The 13,368-nt window shown below is 44.8% G+C and overlaps 1 protein-coding gene across 1 annotated transcript in view; it reads left to right on the forward strand.

Annotated features, from left to right (window-relative positions):
• The first annotated feature begins 2,080 nt into the window (after positions 1-2,080).
• Positions 2,081-13,368, forward strand: part of ACSL3 (acyl-CoA synthetase long chain family member 3) — a 69,817-nt gene continuing 58,529 nt past the window's right edge. The window contains exon 1 of the mRNA XM_049888311.1: positions 2,081-2,323. The gene's annotated coding sequence lies outside the window, so the exon portion shown is untranslated. The remainder of the gene's footprint in view (positions 2,324-13,368) is intronic.

Below are 13,368 nucleotides of genomic sequence, written 5' to 3' on the forward strand. Positions count from 1 at the left end.
TATCACCCAGAAGTTGTGCCTGATAGATTCCTACAGGGCTCTTAAAAGCAAAGAAGTCAGCTTGAGGAGCAGTTGCAGCCATCTTGTAACCACAAAGGGAGAGAAAAGGTAGACACACTGAGGATGGCAGAGAGAAGAGATGGGAGGAGATGGGTCTTCGATGACACCGTAGAACCTTTAAACCAAATCGAGTCCATAATATAGAAAGACGTAATGAAGAAAGATGCTGGTGCGATTCTAATTGTCTGCCTTATGCTTATTGAAGGGAAGATTCAGAGTTGGTTTTCCTCCCTTGGAAGTTACTTGGTTTTCCTGGAGTCTTTCGTGATTCTAAAACCAAACCAAACAACCGAACCGAACCAAACCAAATCTGTTGCCGTGGAGTCGATTCCAACTCCTACCAATCCTATAGGACAGAGTAGAACTGCCCCACAGGGTTTCCAAAGAGTGGCTGGTGGATTCAAACTACCAACCTTCTGGTTCACAGCCTGAGCTCTTAACCATTGTACCATCAGGACTCCATTCTTAAACTACTGCTTGTAAAATTACTGAATGTAGGCTGTCTTTTCAGATAAGAAATTCTGCATTCCACTTATCTTCAGGGTGTATCCTCTGATAGCATTTCAACTGGTTAACAAGCAACTGAACTTCCATATTTTCCAGTGGGAGAGCAGGTTGCTTATTCATCCCTTTAGGTAGCTAAATTGGCCTAGGACCCAAGGTGAGTAAGCTTTCTTTGTTCGGTGCATCCTCACCCCACCCAGTAGGAGTTCCGGCTGCCTCCTTGATTGTGAGACTCTCCTGGGAAGGGAGCCCTAGCTTTTGCCTGAGGCTGGATGAGTTATCACCTTTCACCTACTTAGAAAAGTTTTACATCAGAGCAAGATTTACTACACAAGGAGCTCTTACAGCTCCTTCACTACTTAAAAAAGAATAAAAACAAAACAAAACAAACCGTGGTCTTATTTCCTATGGCATCCAATTGAACTTTGTGCACAGACGAATTAAATAAAACAGGGTCCAGTCTGTTAATGGTAAGGGTATTCAAAGTCTTTTGAATTTAAGCTTATAATGCACTGCAGTTGTTGTTGTTCTTTCTTGGTCAGGGTGTTTTTGGTTTGTTTGTTCGTGGGGAGACACTCTACCTGCGCTGGGTAGTTTTTTTTTTCTTCTTCACTGTGCAGTGCTCAAAATGAAATACAATGGCAAATTCTAAAATCCAGAAACACTTTAAGCTTAAGAAGAACGTTCAAAAACAATAATGTGGAGTAAACTTTATCCTTTGAAAACAAATAGCAAAGTTGTATAAATATTGAGTGCATTTAGGGAAGAATGGCTTTACTTACTAGGCTAGGGGAAACCAAACAAAAATAATGCATTGAACAGGCTTTGAGTTTTTGAGCCTCCCTCTGCCCCAATCCTTTTCAAAAATCATCTTATTTCACAAAACTTGACAGAAATTTGTGCTACAAAAGAATAAATAATTTAATCCGTTGAACCACGGAAAAATAAGATGCATATAAATTTCATAACCTATGTGAAGATTTTGGAAACCCTGGTGGCATAGTGGTTAAGTGCTGCGAACCGAAGGGGTCGGTAGTTCAAACGCGCCAGACGCTCCTTGGAAACTATGGGGCAGTTCTACACTGTCCTATAGTGTCGCTATGAGTCGGAATCGACTCGACGGCACTGGGTTTGGTTTTGTTTTTATGTGAAGATTTATACAGTATGGAAGCAGTTTCATAGCAGGCTTGGAGTTCTTTTTTGGGGGGGGGGCGGTGGTGGTGGTCTCATCCCCTCGGGCCTGGAAGCCCTTCTCCAGCTCCCACTGCACTGGCCTCCTCCCCTCCCACGTTGCGGCCGCAGAGTTGCGGCTCCGTCCCCGCCCGCGCCGACGGCGGTCAGATCCCGTCAGCCGCTGCTCAGCCGAATGACCGGTAGTAACCCCGCCCCGCCTCCGGCCGCCAGCGCCGCACTCCGGGCCGGAATTCTATAGGCCCAGCCCTGCACGCGCCACCGCCCGCGGGCCAATGGGAGGCGGCCTCTCTGCATATGCAACGAGCGCCGGCCGGGCTGCACCGCCCGGGCCGTTCGGCTCAACAGACGCTGCACCGCCGGCGCCTAGAAACGACGCGCGTGTTGTCACCCGGCGGGGGCTCGACGAGGCGGCAGCGGCGGACGGGGGAGCGGAGGCTCGCCCCCTCTCGGTGCGGCCGCGGCGGCTGCACCAGGGTCCCCAGAGGCTGCAGCGGGGCGTGGATGCCCCGGGCGCGGTCACGCCTGGTGGGCCCGAGGCCGGAGCAATCGGGGCCCCCGCGTCGCGGTGAGTGCGGCGCCGGTTGTGGGGTCGCGGGGCCGTTTGGCTGCGCGGCCTCCGCGTGCTGCGGCTGGACCGGGGGCGGCCCCAGCCTGCAGGGCACGGCCCGGGTCCCCGACGTCGCCGCGGGCTTCGTTCCCAGAGGCGCCCCTGGCCGGCCGTGGCCCGGTGGGGGACGCCTGCGGTGGGCTCCGGGGGCAGGTGACGCGCGCGGGCCGCAGCCGGAAGCCCACGTGAGCGGGGAGCCGCAGCCCTGGCGGCGTAGGCCGCGCAGGGTCGCTCCGGTGCCTTGTCGGCGGGGGCGGCCGGGGGGCTGGCAACTTCATTCCGTCGGCTCCGGCGCGGCCTGAGCGGGGCTGTGAACGTGGGAGGAACCGAGCCCCGCGATTTCAGAAGACCCGGGGCTGGAGGGGCGGTGCTCTCTGTTAGGAATGGGGTGTGTGAGGTAGGTCGACCTAGGTATTTGTTCTGGCCGCGACCCGTGGTGGCGGCGCTTTAAGGAGGACCGATGTTTTGGGGCTGAGAGCTGGATGTTTACTTTTCCCTAAACGTGATCCAGTTAACACACTAGTGATAAGATGTGTAGCACTTACGGCGTGTTTACTAGCATGGGCGTGGGCCTTATCAGGTCCGTTTAGCAGATGAACCTGAGGCACAAGAGATGAGCTAGCTTGCCCAGGTAGCTTGCCCAGGTAGCACAAAAGATAAGCTAGCTTGCCCAGGTAGCCTGGTTCCAGAAAATGTGGTCTAAAAACGGAAAGGGCCCAACAGCGTCCTTAAAATGATACAGAAGCCCGAGAGGGAATAGGCCTTGTGAAAGTGATCACAGCTGAATAAAATAACGAACACTTGACGTTTATTGAGACTTTATTCCATGCCGTAGGAGTCTCTGGGTGGTGTGAACAGTTGAGTGCTCAACTATTAGCTGGAAGGTTCAAACCCACCTAGAGGCGCCTCGGAAGACAGGCCTGGCGATCTGCATTGTGGAAGGGCCACAGCCTTGAAAACCCCATGGAGTGCAGTTCTGCTCAGCACACATGGGCCTCGCCATGATCGGCCTCGACTGGAAGGCAGCTAACAACAGTTTCAGGCCATACACAGCCCAGAGTTCTTTATGCAAGGTATCTTTACCTTGTTAACAATGCTCTGGGTGGTGTTATTCCCATTTTACAGGTGGAGAAGCTGCATCTTGGGTACTTTCACTTGCCCCAGATCACAGCTAGTATGAAGCTGGAATTCAGCTGGGCCGCTCTGAATCTCAGCTCTAGCATCTAACCACTGTCCTTTGCTGCGTCTCGTTGGTGGCTGGCTGAGTAGTTTCCACAGTAGGTTTTAGGCTGGATGGCCAGGAGAGTTGCAGTTTAATGGTACCGTCTTTAATGGGCATTGCAAGCTTTTTTGTTACCTCAGGTTAGTTCTGAGAGTTGAAGAGTGCTGCTGAGTTGCTCCCGAAAGTGTATTTGAAGATTATTATAGGGAAGAGGTGTTGTGGTGTGGGAGACTGCTCATACAAAACTTCATTCTTTTGTTTTTTGGCAGCCCCTCAGCTTTCCGGGTGAGTAAGGCTTTCAGTCACTATGGCACACTTTTTCTCTTTAGACTTGTCCTGGTTTCTTCTTCCATAAAGAGGGTCGGTTCAGTGGGATGGCAGTGTGGTTGGTGTAGGGCAGAGAGATCCATTGGACATGGGGGTGGAGGTAACAAGTCACCTAGTGTCTTTGGGTCTCAGTTACCAGATTTGTAAGACATTGGACTGGATGAGTTAAAGCTCAGATATCACGAGTGTGAAATGTCTTTCTCCAAGGAAGGGCAGCTGGATGGAAGAAACGAAGGGACAAATCATGAGGGAAAAATCATGTTCTTTTGGGTTAGGTGAGTCATATCTTAAAGCCTCAAGATCTCTGACATTTGCTTATGTGCATCCCTGCTGTCCTAGAGCTCGAAGAGGGACACCATTTCTGATTTAGGGTAAACTGACCAGTTCATCCTTCATTCAGTTAATTACTCAGCTAGAGCTTTTTAACTCATGTTATATGTCAGGCACTGTATTAGGAGCTGAGAATACAGCCGTCAACCGAATTGATGTGATCCCTGCCCTTATGGAGGAAACAGGCAGGAAGGAAATGATCACACAAATAAATATGAATATGTAATTGCAAGTGATAGTACATGCAATGAAGGAAAAGTACTGTTGAATGAAGATCATAACAAAGATTGTGATTTAGATCAAAATCTAGACTGGGGAGCTTTTTTGAATTGATTGACTGACAATCTTGCATTCAGAGGCAGTGATTAAACATACATAAGGCAAGAACTTGAGAACTTTTGAGTAACAGTGAATAACTTTTCGTTTCCCACGCAATATCTGTTCCTGCCCAGATAGTCACTCTGGCAAGATAGAAAAATGAGATAGGGAACCGTTTGAAGTAATCATTCAGCCTGCCTTCAGGGTGCTTAAAACTTAAAAGAAGTATACTTGTGGTAAAACATTTTTTGTGTAAAACATTTTTTCCGTTTCAGAATGAACAGTTGGGAAGTGGGAATCTTTCACGTGAAGCTTGGGCTTGAGGAGAAGTTTGGATGATGTAGTTATCTATTGTTGCTGAAACAGAAATACCGCAAGTGGGTGGCTTTACCAAACAAATTTATTTTCTCACAGTTTAGGAGGCTGGAAGTCTAAATTCAGGGTGCGAGCTCTAGGGGAGGGCTTTCTTTCTCTGGGGGAAGGTCCATGTCTCTTTTCAGCTTCTGTTTCTTGCAGCCTTCATGTGGTAGTGGCATGGCATCTGTCTTCCCCCATCTCTGCTTGCGCTCCTCAGTGCCTGATCTCCTTTTATATCTTAAAGGTATTTACTGAGTGCCATCTGCATGCAAAACATTGTGTTAACTGTACCGTGTGGAATAAATAAAAAGATGAGCCTGACAAAGTGCCTTCTTTCAAGGAGATTTCAGTTTAGTGAATACTAATACAGTCATGCGTCGCTTAATGTCCATGATACGTTCTGTGAAATACGGTGTTATGTGGTTTGGATGTTGTGCGAACACTGTATTATATACTTAGCAAAGCTATATGGGATACCTTTTGTTTCACTCCCAAATTTATGCTTGTCCTTTGCCTCTTGCTGCTGCTATGACTAGCACTGGTTTTCTTGCATTTGGGAGACATGATGCACTTCACAGTAATATTTTTGAAAGAAAATTAAACAGAGAAATAAGGCTGCAACTGTTAAAGAGGCACGTGATACATGCGATTGGATGCTGCTGCCTACAAGGCAAGGCAAAGTTACACGGCGTACTTTTTATTTGTGAGTAGGGAACGCTGACATTAAAATAATGGTAGAAAGTACAGTACATACATAAGCAAGTAACATAGGCGTTTATTATGACTGTCAAGACATATGTGTTGTAGGTTGTATACGTACTGTTCATTGCACAACTGGCAGTGAGTGCAGTTGCTTCGTATAGAGGAGACATGAGATACACGTGTTGCATGCAGGAAGCTGTTTCGTTCGCTGTGTCTGGTTAGGTTATGACCTTACGGGACCACGGACATATATGCGGTCGGACGTTGCTTGAACGAATGTTATGCAGCACACGACTACTTAAATTTGTTGTTTTTTCAAAATTACTGTCATATGCTAGCTTATTTGATGAGCAGAAATATTGAGAAGATGGAGATTTAGAGGGAAAATTGTCAGGGTATGGTGATAAGTAGTATATGGGGTGAGAGAAGGAGGTTTTAGTGATTACTAGGTTTCAGATTCATGCAAAGGATAGGATACATATACAATTCACTGAGATGGGGTTTATTAAGAAAGAACTGGTTGTTCAGATATGGGGAGAGCATGACTTTAGTTTTGGAAATGTTGAGTTGGAGCTGCCTTTGAGACCTTAGAGCTCAGAGAATTGGGTTGGGCATTTACCATTTTGGAGCTATCTCTATAGATGTGGTAGCTGAAACCATGAGCATGGGTAACAAACTAAATGGGGAGACTTCAACTAGAATTTACTTGTACTTGAACATAAATACTTCAGGGAGCATTTTCCTTTAACATTCCTTCATAGCAATCATCACTGCCCTGTTAGAGTTCTCTTAGCATCAAGAATATAGAGGAATTTGGGATGCCATAATCTGCTAATTCCATTCCCCCCTTTCTTTAAAAAAAAAAAAAAAAAGAAAGAAATATTCGTAATATTTAAGCCAGTAAAAGAAATCCACCACCTTCTCCCAGATCCTCCAGTTAACTGTTGCTCTGAATTTGGTGTTTATTATTTGTGTTTATTTCTTTACAGTTTTACTACTTGTCTGTATTCCCAGAGTATAGTGTTGTTTTGCATCTTTTTAAACATTATATAGATAGTATCGTATGTGTGCATATTATATGTATGCTCCTGGCCTGTGGTTGTGACTGGTGGTGTGGCATTGTCCATGTCATGCCTGATGGTGTGTCGTTATCCACAACGCTTAGCCTTCCTGGGCCTTAGTTAGACCCTTGGTGGCACAGTGGTTAAGTGCTTGGCTGCTAACCAAAAGGTTGGTGGTTTGAACTTACCAGCCGCTGCATGGGAGAAAGATGTGGCAGCCTGGTTCCATAAAGATTACAGCCTTAGAAACCCAATGGGCAAGTCTGCTCTCTCCTGTAGGGTCTCTATGAGTTGGAATGGACTCCAGGGCAACGGGTGTGGTTTTTTTGGCGGGGCCTTAGTTTCCTTGTGTATAATCATTTCTAGTTCAAAAATGTTAGGATCTGCTTCTCCATTACTGTTGTCTAAGACATTTTATTTTTAACCTCCCTTTCTTTTATTCAGCTCAGGGTTTTTGTTATCTGTGCCATACTTCTTCCTTTGGTTTCTTTGATACTTTATTAATTTTCTTTGTGCATTTCCCTCTGTATATTCATTTATGTGCTTATTACATGAATTCACTGGGGTATCTGCCTGGTGTCTTCTTCTTCTTCAGACATCTCAATAAATAAGATTCTCGGAAGTCATCCCAGAGGCAGTAGGCAGTAAATAGTTGGAACCAAAGGTGAGACGGGCACTGACTATCATTAGGAGTTTATAGGCATTCCACCTCAAGATATAGGTAATTAATTACAAAGAAAAAATTAGTGCCATAAGAAAGTGCCTGTAGAGTACCCTGAGGGTTCAGCAGTGGATAGAGAAGTAGAGCCTGTTAAGGTTTGGATATCAGAGAGTGCTTTAATCATATAGATCTATCTGCTTTCATAGATTCTGAAATGGCCCTAAAGTGAATAATTTGAAAAAATTAGATCCCCAAAATTCTAGGTGAGAAATTTTTGAAGTGTGTCATCAATGTCTGTATTGAAGTGAAGATAAAAGAAGACCAACTGAGAATTGTGACAGGGCTGACTGACAGGACAGCTGTAGATTAAGTATGGGTTCTTTTAGAAAGGGCTGTCGTGAAGATAAATCTTTACTCAAGCTTTGGAGGAGCTAAGGTGACCTTGATGGGAAGTGGAATGAGTGACAACATGTAAAACTCTTTAAAAACTTATTGACATTAAAAAAAAAAATTACTAGAATTTGGATGTACAGAGGAGAAAGAAGGACATTTCAGGTAGAGTGAGCAGAGGCAAAGTGAGCAAAGGCAGAGTCAAAGGCAGAGGCGGGTCAGGAGAACAGAGATGATGAGAGTTGATTGAGTATAGAGTGTATGAAGGAGAGAATGGGGTTGGGGTGGGAGTTGAAAGGTAAATTGACTTTAAGTTGTGAAGGACTGTAAATGCTTAGCAGAGGAGTTTGGAATTTTTTTTTTTTTTCCTGTGGGCAATAGGAGGGAATTGGACTCTTGAGTAGGGAATCAACGTGGTGAAATTTGGGTTGTAAAGGAGTGGCATTACCACACTGGCAGTATGGATGTAGGATGCATTGATGGGGGAGGGAGGGTGAGATTCGAGCGGGAGAACTAAAGAGAAGGTTGAATTCACCACGTGAAAGGAGTAAGGATTTCAACTGCAGAAGTTATAGTAAGCGGGGCAGGGCTGAATGATTGAGAAATAGAATCATCAGTTCTTAGTGACTGGATGTGCTGAGGATAAAGGAAGGGAAATTTCTCCGAATGCTTTGGGTAGTGGGAGGGTGGTGAGAGCATTAACAGACCAGAGAAACTGGTAGGTGGTGGGAAAGGTGCTGTATCAGTCCATGGACTGCGTATGGGTGTCATTTGGGGAGATGTTTTTTTTTATAGTACAATGTCATCCCCACCTCTGTAGAAACTGAGGCCATTGTCACATTGTTGTGGGAGAGATTTTTTTTTTTTTTTGTAATTGTACTTTAGATGAAGGTTTACGGAACAAACTAGTTTCTCATTAAACAGTATACATACTGTTTTATGACATTGGTTAACGACCCCACGACATGTCAACACTCTCCCTTCTCAATTTTGGGTTCCCTATTACCAGCTTTCCTGTGCCCTCGAGGAAGCCCTGGTGGCGTAGTGGTTAAGTGCTACAGCTGCTAACCAAAGGGTCGGCAGTTCAGACCCGCCAGGCGCTCCTTGGAAACTCTATGGGGCAGTTCTGCGCTGTCTTATAGGGTCGCTGTGAGTCGGAATCGACTCGGTGGCACTGGGTTTGGTTTTTTATTACCAGCTTTCCTGTCCCCTCGTGCCTTCTAGTCCTTGCCCCAAGGCTGGTGTGCCCCTTTAGTCTCGTTTTGTTTTATGGGCCTGTCTAGTCTTTGGCTGAAGGGTGAATCTCAGGAGTGACTTCATTACTGAGCTGAAAGGGTGTCCGGGGGCTGTACTCTCAGGGTTTCTCCAGTCTCTGTCAGGTCAGCAAGTCTGGTCTTTTTTTTTTTTTTTGAGTTAGAATTTTGTTCTACATTTTTTTCCAACTCTGTCTGGGACCCTCTATTGTGATCTGTGTCAGAACAGCCAGTGGTGGTAGCCGAGCACCATCTAGTTGTACTGGACTCAGTCTGGTGGAGGCTGTGGTAGTTGTAGTCCATTAGTCCTTTGGACTAATCTTTCCCTTGTATCTTTAGTTTTCTTCATTCTTCCTTGCTCAGTAGGGAAGATCTTAATGTAAAGGTGATAATTGAAGAAGGAGTGAGAGGAGTTGCAGGAAAGAGAATGGAGAGAGAAGAGGAGAATAGGCAACAGACCCTTGGGGCAGGTGGACCAGCAAGGGATACGGGGAGGATAGAGGGGAAGCAAAAAGTAGTACCAAGGAAGGCAAGGAAAGAGAGTTTACAAGTTATTTTGACTACAGGTCCTTTCAGAGTCAAGAAGGAATGAAGGCCCAGGGGGAAAAAAAACAATGGATTTTGCTACTGCAGTCATTTCTGCTCTTAGAGGCTGTGTCAGCAGCTGGATTAGCCAGGGTGTTTGGAGTGAGCAGGAGGAGTGAGTGGAGGTGGCAAGTGTATTCTAAACTTGGTGGTTCTGGACCCAAGTTGTCAGTCTGTCTATATTTTTCTCAATTTTTTTTTCAAGAAGTTTGGTGATGGGTGTAAAGAGACAGCAGTGAAGTAGCTTGAATGAAGTTAGGGTCAAGGTGCATGTATGAGGATGTTATGAAGGAGGGGGGTGGGAAAGAGATATGAAGAGGCTTGAAAATAACCTTGGAGCAGGGTTCTAGAGATGGGTGACTAGCTTTCTGTCTTCTCTGGGAACACGAAAGATGGAGTGGCAGTGGGAAAGTAATTGTCACTAGGGACCCACTAGGCGTTATCTAGGGCGGCCCCAGTTAAGGCTGGCTCCCCTAAGCATGTGAGTTGAACCTGATTGGATAACTGTCTCTAGCTGGTAGCTTGAGGGTAGGTGTGGAGGAAATGAATGAATTTGTAACAAGAGGTAATATTTTAGAGCTTTAGGATGCTCAGAGCACTTACCAAGGACACGATTGCCAGGGAAAACACCTTAGAAACGATTGATTGGTCCCTAGCACCAGGCCTCTGGGAGCAGGTGAGGCAGAAGGGAGCTGGTGGCCCAGATGGGATGGCAGAAAAGAACCACTGGGTGAGGGGAAGAGAGGGACTGACAGAGCCATTTACAGTTTTTTGTTTAGTTGTTTAAGAGTTGAATTGGTTTTCCAGTGATAGGAATCTTTTCTCTTTGGGATCACAGGTATGGAGTGTTCCATTTTTGGGTCACCGTGCTGTGCTATCATGACATTTCCCCCTGTTTTTGGTGAACATAATGCTCATCGTAAGAAAGGTGGAGTTCTAGGGAAAAAACGTAAGTAGGGCAAATACTCAACAGGGAGAGGTTCACCATTCAGAATTACAGGTGCACCTCAGAGTATACAATGGATATACTAAGAAAGTTATATAATTTTTATAGAAAGAAAATTAGAATGTGTCTGGAAAATTTGTTATTTAAGTAAGTCATTGTTCTTAATATCTTCCTCTTTTCCTTCCTCCCTTCATCACCCATTTGGTGGATACTTCCACCAGGCACTGTACTGGTGGGCTCCAGGGACAGAGTGCTGAGACAGGTGCGATTCCTCTCTGGTGCTCATTCCTTAGAATGGAGGAGATGGATATAAGCAGGTCTACAAAGAGTTATTTGATTACAACCGCGATAGGTATTGTGAAAGCAAAGTTCAGAGGCGGGAACCTGGCTGGGGTTTCTCAGGAGGCTTCTGTGAGGAAGTGACGTTGAACTAGAGGGAAGAGGGAAAATCCAGGTGAAGGAGGTGATGGTGAGGAGGTAGGCAACTTTGTAGGCAGAGGTTCACAGCCGCCTGGGGGTAGGATGGTGGCCTGACACGTGGAAGATCGGAAAGAAGCGCAGAGGGGCAGGAGTGCATGCAGAGGTGGTCTGAGATGAAGGTTAGTGCGGAGGTAGGCAGGGGCCACACCACGTGGAAGACACAAAGCTATAGCCCTCTGTTCACTTAAAAGGCAAACAGCCAGAGCTGAATGGGAAGATTGGGAAACTTGTGCCACTGACTGGCCAATCAAGCTAGCATACTTCCTTGGGTCTCGGTTTCTACAAAAAGAAGTTTAAATTTTTTGACCCTATAGGACGGAGTAGAACTGCCTCATAGGGTTTTCAGGGAGTGGCTTGTGGATTTAGACTGCTCATCTTTTGGTTAGGCAGCTGCACCTCTTAACCACTGCACCACCAGGGTTCCAGTTGTAAAATATGGAAGCAGAAAAGTTGAATTCTTAACTTTTTTCTTTTTGTGGTTTGAATTGTATGATTAGGAATGTTAGAACTTACCACAGCTATTGTTAGGAGTTATTAAAAAAAAAAAAAAAAAAATTTTTTTTTTTTTTTTTTATTAAAGCATCTGTAAATGCTTAAAGAAATACACCTAATTACAATTGTTAGGTTGGTTTGGTGTTGCTCACATATTGAGTTAAGGCCAGAGGAAAACATTGATATACGTATAAATTATATATATTAATTTTGTTGTTGAGAATACACAGCAAAACATACACCAGATCGACCATTTCTACACGTATGATTCAGTGGCATTGATTACATCTTTGAATTGTAGACCATTCTCATCCTTCTTTTCTGAATTGTTCTTCCCATTAACATAAACTCAGTGCCCCCTAAGATTCCTGTCTGATCTTCCGTGTTGCTGTATTTGATCCCATATAGATAGATCTTAAGAGAGTATACTGCTCATGGCAGACATTTTTTACTAGTTAAGCTAAACTATTGTTTTAAGAAAACTTCAGGGGATTTTTTTTTTTAAATAATTTTTATTGTGCTTTAAGTGAAAGTTTACAAATCAAGTCAGTCTGTCACATATAAGCTTATATACACCTTGCTACATACTCCCATTTACTTTCCACCTATTTTTTTTTTTTAATGAGTCAGCCTGCTCCCTCCTTCCAGTCTCTCCTTTCGTGACCATTTTGCCAGTTTCTAACCCTCTCTACCCTCCCATCTCCCCTCCAGACAGGAGATGCCAACACAGTCTCAAGCGTCCACCTGATCCAAGTAGCTCACTCTTCGTCAGCATCTCTCTCCAACCCATTGTCCAGTCCCTTCCATGTCTGAAGAGTTGGCTTCGGGAATGGTTCCTGTCCTGGGCCAACAGAAGGTTTGGGGACCATGACCGCCGGGATTCCTCTAGTCTCAGTCAGACCATTAAGTCTGGTCTTTTTATGAGAATTTGGAGTCTGCATCCCACTGTTCTCCTGCTCCCTCAGGGGTTCTCTGTTGTGCTCCCTGTTAGGGCAGTCATCGGTTGTGGTCGGGCACCATCTAGTTCTTCTGGTCTCAGGATGATGTAAGTCTCTAGTTCATGTGGCCCCTTCTGTCTCTTGGGCTCATAGTTATCGTGTGACCTTGGTGTTCTGCATTCTCCTTTGATCCAGGTGAGTTGAGACCAATTGATGCATCTTAGATGGCCGCTTATTAGCATTTAAGACCCCAGATGCCACACCTCAAAGTGGGATGCAGAATGTTTTCATAATAGAATTTATTTTGCCAATTGACTTAGAAGTCCCCTTAAGCCATAGTCCACAAACCTCAGGGGATATTTTTGATTTAAGGTTTAAAGATTATCTCAGGGCAGTAGTTTCAGGGGTTCATCCAGCCTCCATGGCTCCAGAAAGTCTGGATTAGACTGGACAATATTTTATAATTCTGTAGAAGTGTGTATTTCTACCATACATATTTTAAATGAGTGTCTTTATTATCTAGGTTTATTATTGTTACTTGTGTAAAAAATAATATACTTGAATTGGTCTGCACAGGTCTAGTGTTTTGATATTTTAGTACTGTTTCTGTATAAATTTGTAGACCTGACAGGTCACTCAGGCTAGCCCACAAACTGTTTGGAACCAATTGAGTCATTGGGAGTAATTATTGTTTAGTAGGAATGGTCCGGAAAACTAGTATGTGAATAACAATTTTGTAAATTATATTTTAACACATAAGGGGATTTTGTCATTGAAGCAAAATGTAGAGTTACTCTGTGAAGTGAATTAGTTCTGATTTCTCTATATTTTTTTTTAAGACCGAACTTGTCAGTATTGAGATTTTAAAAAGCAAAGCATACTTGGGTTTCCTTTTTGATGAGGAAAATCAGTATTGGCATTTGTTGTTTGATTAGATACTA

This window comes from Elephas maximus, chromosome 6 (genome assembly GCF_024166365.1).
Source record: "Elephas maximus indicus isolate mEleMax1 chromosome 6, mEleMax1 primary haplotype, whole genome shotgun sequence".
Lineage (NCBI taxonomy): Eukaryota > Metazoa > Chordata > Mammalia > Proboscidea > Elephantidae > Elephas > Elephas maximus.